At 30.2% G+C, this 8,906-nt stretch overlaps 1 long non-coding RNA gene across 1 annotated transcript; it reads right to left on the reverse strand.

The window, feature by feature from the left end:
• Positions 1-654: 654 nt before the first annotated feature.
• On the reverse strand, positions 655-8,619 carry LOC141652786 (uncharacterized). The gene is made up of 3 exons (XR_012547241.1): positions 8,457-8,619; positions 6,588-7,744; positions 655-900 (listed from the first exon to the last, which is right to left on the reverse strand). It is a non-coding gene; the product is annotated as an uncharacterized LOC141652786 (long non-coding RNA).
• Between the last annotated feature and the right edge of the window lie 287 nt (positions 8,620-8,906).

The following is an 8,906-nucleotide window of genomic DNA, read 5'->3' on the forward strand; positions in this document are numbered from 1 at the left end:
TCACTACTCCGGCTGTTATTATTGTTACTTTCACTATTATTATTATTATTGTTACTTCTCTTGATGTTATTTTCACTGCTCTGTTAATTATTATTGTTGTTACTTTCACAACTCTCATCACTATTGTTAATCAACCATTTTATTGCTCCTTTCGACCCAAAAAAAAAAAAAGAAGAAGAAACCATATACTCCCTCATATTCACTATATTCTTCCCTATTTCCTTATTCGGATTATTCGGGTTTTCTTCCCTATTTCTTTTTTTGGGTTGATTTGTGTGGTCTAAATTAAATTGCATGTGGGGTAGTGTGTTTTGTGTGGTCCAAATTCACTTTCTTATTTCTTGTGCAAAAAGGAAAGGGGAAGAATATAGTAAATAGGAGAGAGTATTAACAGTAGAATCTAAATTCAGGATATAAGACAAAGGGCGACGAAATGAGCATTCAGTAGAAAACAAAACAAGATAGTTCAAATATATTAAGGGGCCGGGTCGGTTAGGGTAGGCCAAGGGAGACTAGGCGGACAAACACTAATACAAAAATCACTTATGGTTTCGATTATTGCTCACATTTCTTCAAAGAAATCGTTTCACGTTATTATTGCTTATTTAATTTACAAATTACAACCTCCGTAGGATTATATCTACAGAGACGGAGTCACGAGTCACGACCAATTAAAGACTTTCACACATTCTACCCAAATAAATATTCCGTACAAGATATATACACACACACACCAATTCAAGTACTAGAAATAAATGGATCCTGCAGAAATTACAACAAGGTACATAAAACTGATCAATGGTACTAGCAAGTAAAAGAAATCCATTATACCCTTGAATCTTATTGCTTTCCTGGGCCTTCCATAATGTACTATTCAACTGAGATCCTCTTTCATTCAATCTGCAAGCATTTCTTTTGTTAAATTACTTTCAATCAACTAACCTCTTTTAAGATGAATATAACCGTTTTAAGTTTGACTCGTCAATATGTTATTTGGAGTGTGTGATAGATAATATATTGAAATACTCCCTCTTATTCACTATATTCTTCCTCTTTCCTTTTTGCACAAGAAATAAGAAAGTTAATTTGGACCACACAAAACACACTATCTCACATGCAATTGAATTTAGACCACATAAATCAACCCAAAAGAGGAAATAGGGAAGAAAACATGAATAATCCGAAAAGGGAAATATGGAAGATTATAGTGAATAGGAGGGAGTAGTAGATTGGGGGTATAGTGCAATCTATTATTTTGCAATATGCTACTCCCCCGAGCATATTCAAATAGTAGATTAGAAAATATTTTAATTGACAATTTTACCCTTGAAAACATATACTATGAATAATGATTCATATCCATATTAGTCATTTTACAAGAAAAATAAACAATCTGCTAATGTAAAACAGTTAATTACCAAACACCGTAAACAAACTCTGCTATTATGAGTATATTTTAGTCAAACTTACTACTAAAATCTGCAATTATAATCTGTTTTTACAATCTGTTTATGCTAATATAAATCTGCTGAAAATGGTCTTATTCTTTGATTTGATATAATTCATCCTATTTATCTATGCAAGGAGAAGTGGAGAACTGTAGTTATGACTTAATGATGAGTATCTTGTTAGACTATAAAATGGATGAGGGAAGCCCAGTTAGATTAAGTCCAATGATAGGCTATTTGCTACTAGCTTGATAAATCCACATCACAGTTTAAGCCACAATAATTTTAAGCTACCATATTATTCCAATGGTTTAGCTAGCTTTCATAAATTTTATTTAGTTAATTAAAATATGTAACTAATTTTCCTATTGGTTGATTTTAAGTTGTAGGCCACTTTAAGCTACTAGCTTCATGAGGTTAGTTGCTTAAACCAAGCCATTCTACATGGCTATCTCCAATGGTTTAGCCACTAGGTTGTAGAAATTACAAGCAAGTCCCTATGCTAAACCATTGGACTTGCTCTTATCAGTTTACGCTTTTGAAGGAGTTAGTTTCTTGATATAAAGCGGCATTTGTTTTATACGAATATTAGTGTAAAACCACATGCTAATAAACCAATATTTCTCTATTAAAAAGAATTTTCTACAACTATATTATGAGTCACCCTCCTCTCTATATATAAAAGTTACTATATTTGACCAATATTTTAGCTACCTAAAACTTAATAATGTTAAAATCATATTATATTTATTAAATATATTCACCTTACAATTGGCTTTTCAAATAATTCATTTTATAAATTATATTTATAAAACGTATACACATATTTGCTTGCATTTCTAAAAACGACCCATACATTATTTTCTATACCGGTGTAAAACTAGTTAGGGATGATATAAGCGTCTTTTTAACACTATTCTAGTGTTAAATTGTTTTATACACGACTTTCTCTTCATTTATTTCTTCAGTACCTCGTGTCACATTATTATACTTGCTTATTTATTGTAAAAATAAAAAACTGCAAATTAATTTTCTACAAAATAACACTACTACCCTAGAACCTTAATATGCCCTCAAAATGATCGGTAAGACAGTCTCGTCAAAATTTCTCGGGAATATATAGGAAATTTTAATAAATTACTCGGTAATTTTTAGTTCAACTTTCCAGAAAAAGCGCAACATTTATTAAAATTTATTACTTCCTATATCCAAATTATTTGATGTACATGTGATTAAATATTCCTCAAAAATCAAAATAAATATAAAAGATAAATAAATGACACAGAAAATACTAAAAAAAATTTGAAAGAGCGAGCCACAAATTTATGGCCCTTGGCGTAGTAGGAAGGTATTGAAAAGACAAAAAGGAAGTGTCCTTAAAGAAGAGGGTGCATGATGCATGGGAGGAAGGTCGGCTTTCTATGATTGGAGCCTTTAAGAGTGCATATCTCGGCTTTAAGTGGACTCTTGTTTGTTATTGCATTACGTCTTATCTTGTGGTTATTGCCGTTCTGTTGTGGTCTCTTTTTAGATGTGTTTGAGGGGTATTATTTCAGATCGGTAAAATAATAGTGAAGGGACTAGTTTATAAGTAAGTGGACTACTCCTTTTATGCGCCTAATTCTATAAGCCTGCTGTGAAGGACTCAACACGTTCCATACTTGTAATCAATCAATATTATATATTAAATCCAAAAACCAAGGGATTTCAATCTAATTAAAGAAAGTTATACAAATTAATTATACTATATAGTTTTAAATCACTAGCGAGACTAAAACATGGTCAATTTCCTTAAAATAAAATAATTAATTAGTATAAATATGCACACTCATGGTATTAATTATTATCATCATAAAATTATATATTAAATTTAAAATCTATGCAACTTTATTAAACTTTATAGTTTATTAGATGTATAGAGATGTTAATTATTTCACATACAAAAATATAATATAAGTAGGTTATAAATAATTCAAGTTAGATTCCATAATATATAATATTTCATAATTCTTTTGATTTGATTTAATGCATATATGTAATGTAATATATTTATATAAATATATAATCCTCTTAAAATTGCATGCCTAAGTAGTAAAAATAATTTTGTCAGTAAAGATAAGAATTGTAGTAACATTGAATATAGCTCTTAAAATTGCATGCCTAAGTAGTAAAAATAATTTTGTCAGTAAAGATAAGAATTGCAGTAACATTGAATATAGTTATATGATAATAATCACTCATTTGAATAGTAAAAGTAACAATATTATCAGCGAGATTAGTGAAAGTGGTAGAAACAACAACGGGAGTAGTGAAATAATTAATATTAAAGAGGCAATAGTGAAAGTCACAATAATTACGGCGGGAGTAGTAAAATTATCAATATTAATGCGGCAAAGAGTGACAATAACAATAATTACGGGGAGTAGTGAATGTAATAATGATTACGGCAAGTAGTGTAATGTTATTACTATTATTTCATTAATAAGAGTAAAATATTAATAGCGGGAGTAGTGAATTTGTCTCAAAATTTATTTTATCGTAATTTTAGGATATGTTATAGAAAAATATATTAATGATAAATTTATGAATCATGCAACTTTAAGTAATTTTATTTAATGAAAAAAAAATTAATGGTAAGTAGATGTAGCCCGGGTGAAGCCGGACACCAATACTAGTATCTTCTTAGAAGTTGGAACCAATTTTTATTAGGGTTTTGGTCATGATATTACACTAATAATAATTGAAATTCACTCATGAATGAGATGTATTAGGCTCTGTTTGACAAGATAACAAGCTAATGTATTTGACCAATATTACAGCTATTTATATGATAAGTGTTTAGTAAGTAGTTTATTTTCTTAAACGAACTAAAATGAAAAGTTACTTAGGGTAATAGCTGAAAAAAATAAGTTACCTCATTTTTACTTTTATTTTTTCCCTCATTACCTATTAAATTTCTGTATTAATAATTATTATGTTCTTTAATGTCATTTCATCAAAAATCAGCTATCTTTTTGACTAGTTTAACAAACATTTTTTATATAATCAGTTACTTTATCAGCTTCTAATTTCCAGCCACCTAGGATTAGCTTTTAAGTTTTAGCTATTTTTTAAGTTTTTTTTTGGTTAAAAAAAGAGCTTAAATTAAACAAACCAAAAGTATAAACAAAAATGAAGCACAAGCAGGTCCGTGTCGAAAGTGATTGTAACGAAGTTATCGAAGCTCAGCAAGATCGCAAAGTTGGTCGTAGTGACTTTCATATGGTCATCAAAGAAGTTTTAGATTTATGCTCTTGTTTTTGATTTTGTTGCTTGGTTGTTTGTTAGTAAGAATTACAATAGAGCTGCTCATTATTTAGCTCATTCTTGTACGCTTGGTGGAGGTAATTTTCTCGATAGATCGACTATTCCTCGTCACATCGTGGAAGTTGCTAAAGCCGATTTAATTGCTAGATCGTAATCCCATTTGGGGTTATTTCAAAAAAAAAAAAAAAAAAAGTACAAACAAAAGGCAAAATTTATGGAGGGGGATCAGGAAAGAGCTTGATACAAGCTATCGAGTGCAAATTACAATTTATCAAATCAAAATTACAAAAATTCTCAACGATTAATTTAAGCTTGTTTTACCAAACAAAGTTATATGTCATACCATTGATACCAAATTACCCTATTACAGAGTACATATTACTTGGTCTCATGCGTACCTCTTATTTAGGTCGCATGTTAGAAGCAATTTCTTGTTCTTTTCGTTCATGTCAACAAACTTGTAAAGTGTTTTAGTGACATCAATCAAACATGTGTACTTTGCAAGCATACAAAATTCACTAAATAATGCAATTTCCGTAAAACGGGATTTTTAACACGTGTCCCAAATGTTTAAGGTACTTGTTTTAAAAAGCGTCTTCTTGTGACGCTAATCCGTCACAAGTTCAAGACTCTTACAAAAAGGGAGAGACAAGGTGGGGCAAAGACTTCTACGCGCTTTCCACTCACCTCTCATGGGTATTTTGTGAGAGAAAAAATCAGATTCACAAGTTTGTGACGGATATCGCGTCTTCAATGAGATTTTGTGCTTGCTTAATAGGATACTAAATTCACGGAAATGTAAAGTACTAATTAAATACGGAGTAACTTTTTTAATTCTCATTTAAATATTTATTATCATTCACAAATCTCTTATTTAATTTATTTACAAGGTTATATAATTAAGAGAAATGATAAATACAACCCAATTTAAGTATTTAATACCCTTCCAAATTTGGTATTAATTTAGAAATTAGAGAATAAATTATACATAATCAATGCAATTAATGCTTGCATTAAGTATTTATTTCCTTTTTTAGTTGCTTAAATACAACCCAATTGGGTTGTATTTATAATTTCCCATTAATTTAACCCCTTAGCTTACATGCTTCGGTCAAGTAATTATTTAGTTTCACCGCTAAGACCATACGTTTAATTTGCTTTGTTGTTAATTTAGCAAAATAGTTTTTATATTTTATAAAATGAGACGTCAAATAGTAAAGTAAATTATACTTTTGTGTATCGAACTCATTGTTAAGATTGATATTTATTTTACTTCGTCTCGCAATATAAGGCACGGAGTGTGAGAAGTATTACTAATTTATCAAAGAAGTTGTGTGTTTATCTTTAAAAAAAAAGTTAATATGGGATACAATGATCCCAAGTGAACGAGTATCGGTAATAAATCTTCTGATATTTTGGTTAATATTTTTATAACTAATAATTATAATTATAATAAACTAGCTAAAGGCTCATTCTTTTTTATTATATGAAAATAATACTTGTCATCAACTATTTTAACAAAAGAACAATTTGTTTTTATTTTTCAGTGTATTATCAATAATTTGTAATAATCTAACATTAGACATAAAGATTTTCTTTTCATTATGTAAATTTATATAAATGGTGCATTTTCAATTATTCATGTAATTTGTTAATTGAGATGTAATTTATATTGTTTTAAATATTTTTAATTTTTAATTCACACAAAATATATACCTTTCTATCACTACATAAATGCATAAAAATAACATACTACAAAATAACAATACAAAAATTAAAACAACACAAATTATCATGAAAAAAAAACACTAATATGCTTAAATTTAAACTTACCACTTTGACAAATTTCACCAAATTTGCATTTTTGCTAGTAAGTGAAATTTGTTGATGAATTCCAATTTTGCAAAAGAGAGACATCAACAAAATCTCCACCACCACCACCACCTAAAGAATGACCATTTATATGGTTCATTGAATTTGCATCATTATTTCCCAAAGCCAAGGGATGTGATTTTGCATCATTTTGCTCCTTAATTATTCCTCTACTTTGAATTTTCTCTAAAGTTCTTTTTCTTGCCTTGTCTCTTGCTTTCTTCATTGCCTCTTTTGTAGTTCTCATTCTCTTCTCCTTATTCTTTCCTTCTTTTGCAACATTTACCATAGATTTCTTCCCCTTATTGCCCTCTTCTTTTTGATCAACAACTATAGACTCTCCTTCACAATCGGAAGTCGAAGAAATAGGAGTAGTGCATTTGGTAACACCACTAGGACTACCAATCTTGCTTACTATAATCTCATCAATGGCAATTTTGGATTGATTTAACAACCACTCGACCGTCTTACTTGCCTTATCATAACCTAACATGTCTTGTAACTCAAAAAATGGCCTAGCAACCTCAAGAGAAAGTCTCATTCTTCGGTCTCTTAACCCATGAGCAGTCCTAATCTTGCTATGCCTATCTTTGTTAGATGTTCTCCTTCTTTTCGGCCCACGGATAGTACTACTTGGCCTATTTACCATTACACTAACTTCATCACCCTTAGTTGAGTCCATCTTGTTAGTAGTTACTTCCAAGATTGAGGAATCGTCTGTTACGACTGAGCTATTGGTGCCTTGCAATGGCTCTTGGATCATTGTAAGCTCATGATTGTTTAAAAGCTCAATATAATTTTCCACATCATAGTAAAACAAAGGGGATTGTATGTGATCATAGTGATAAAAAGGGTTTATTTCATCACTAGGTTGGCTCAATAATGATATATTATAATTATTGTCCTCATAAAAGCTTGGGAAGGTTGTGTTGAAATTTGATGGGTTTAACATTTTGTGTTGTATTTTATGTTCCTATCACATACACTATAGCTAGAAATCGCATTCAACAACTTCAATACTCAATTTTGAAATGTAACTCTCAAGTGAGAAAACTAGCTTAGCTTTCTAATAACTTCTCTAAGTTGCACTCTTATCCATCTTTTTCACTCAGGATACCCTGCAAAGAAAGGGCTAGAAAGCATTAGAAAAAACACAAGTACATCATATACTTTTATAACCACTATATATTTTGTTTTGTTTTTTCTTTATCTTTTCTTTGTTTTTCTGACGAGACGAGTGTCAAATATAATTACAGGGAGGTAGATTCAAACATGCGACCTATTATACATCAACCTCCCTTTACCACTAGGTCAAGACTTATAAATTTTCTTTCTATAATGAGATTAGATTCAAACATGCGGCCTATTATACATAGAAATCATCAATCTCGCTCTACTACCACTAGGTCAAGACCTATACGTTTTCTTACTATAATGAAACGTAAAGGTTAATACAATCAATAATAAGAAAACAATTACATGGACTTATAGATTCAAACCTGCGACCTATTATACATAGAAATCATCAACCTCGCTCTACCACTAGGTCAAGACCCAGACTTATTAGATTCAAACATGCAACCTATTATACATACATAGAAACCATCAAGCTCGCTCTATGACTAGGTCAAGACCTATACGTTTTCTTAATATAATGAGACGTGAAAGTTAATACAATCAATAATAGGAATTCGTACATACATGAATCTTAATTAATGGTATTTTAACAACTTGATGCAAGCTCTTGATGTGTTTATTCATGACAAAGACAAGCATAAGATGTGGTTAACATGATAAGAATAAGTAAAAAAGAAGGAGATAGGTGCTTACAAATTAAACATGCTTGGCCGTATAATGATGCATTTGTTGGGGATAGTCTAAGCCTTGAGATATAGACAGTTCATAATAAGTTGAACATAATGGCTTGTTCTGTAGAAAAAATAAAGATGTTGATAGGAATGTGAGGGAAATAAAAGTAGGGAAATTTATAGCCATTATTTGTGCACATTATCTCAATTCTAAAGAGTAATTAATGTTGGGATATTTCTTTTTTTCTTTTTCTTTTTTTTTCTAATTTAGAGTTTAGAAATACTGTATACGTTTTTAAAATTTACAGTTGTTGTCATAAAGTAATACAACAACAACAACAACAACATCAGAGCATTAATCTCAAAATGATTTGGGGTCGGCTGACATGAATCATCCTTTCGAACCGTTCATGGGTGAACGCACGCCTCAAAAAGCGAATAAAAAAAGGGAAGATGAAAAACAAAAGGAAGA

This window comes from Silene latifolia, chromosome 4 (assembly GCF_048544455.1).
Source record: "Silene latifolia isolate original U9 population chromosome 4, ASM4854445v1, whole genome shotgun sequence".
NCBI lineage: Eukaryota > Viridiplantae > Streptophyta > Magnoliopsida > Caryophyllales > Caryophyllaceae > Silene > Silene latifolia.